Source organism: Peromyscus leucopus, chromosome 17 (assembly GCF_004664715.2).
Source record: "Peromyscus leucopus breed LL Stock chromosome 17, UCI_PerLeu_2.1, whole genome shotgun sequence".
Lineage (NCBI taxonomy): Eukaryota > Metazoa > Chordata > Mammalia > Rodentia > Cricetidae > Peromyscus > Peromyscus leucopus.
In genome coordinates, this window is record NC_051077.1 from 31,184,053 (window position 1) to 31,184,442 (window position 390).

Below are 390 nucleotides of genomic sequence, written 5' to 3' on the forward strand. Positions count from 1 at the left end.
CGGACAGGCACATTCCGTACATCATATAAAAAGGAGAGAAGCTGAATGAAGACCTGTGGATTAGAAATGTGAAAGCCGATGTTTGCCGTCCCTGTGAGTTAAATATACCACACATCTATATCAAAGTCGTGTGACTAAGACTTATCTACCTTTAGGCTGTGTACACAGTGCTTATTTTTCGTCGGAACATCATAACAGCCAAAAGCACCGTGTAGAAATAGCTTCCCGCTTTGGGCCAGTGCTGCTGTATCTCTGCCCTGAACATTGCTTCCAGAACCATTGCTGAGAATTGTGTTAGTTACTTTTCCCATTCCTGTGACCAAGTGCCTGGCGGAAGCAACTTGAGGGGAGAGGGATTTATGTGGATTCAAGATGTGAAAGAACAAGGTC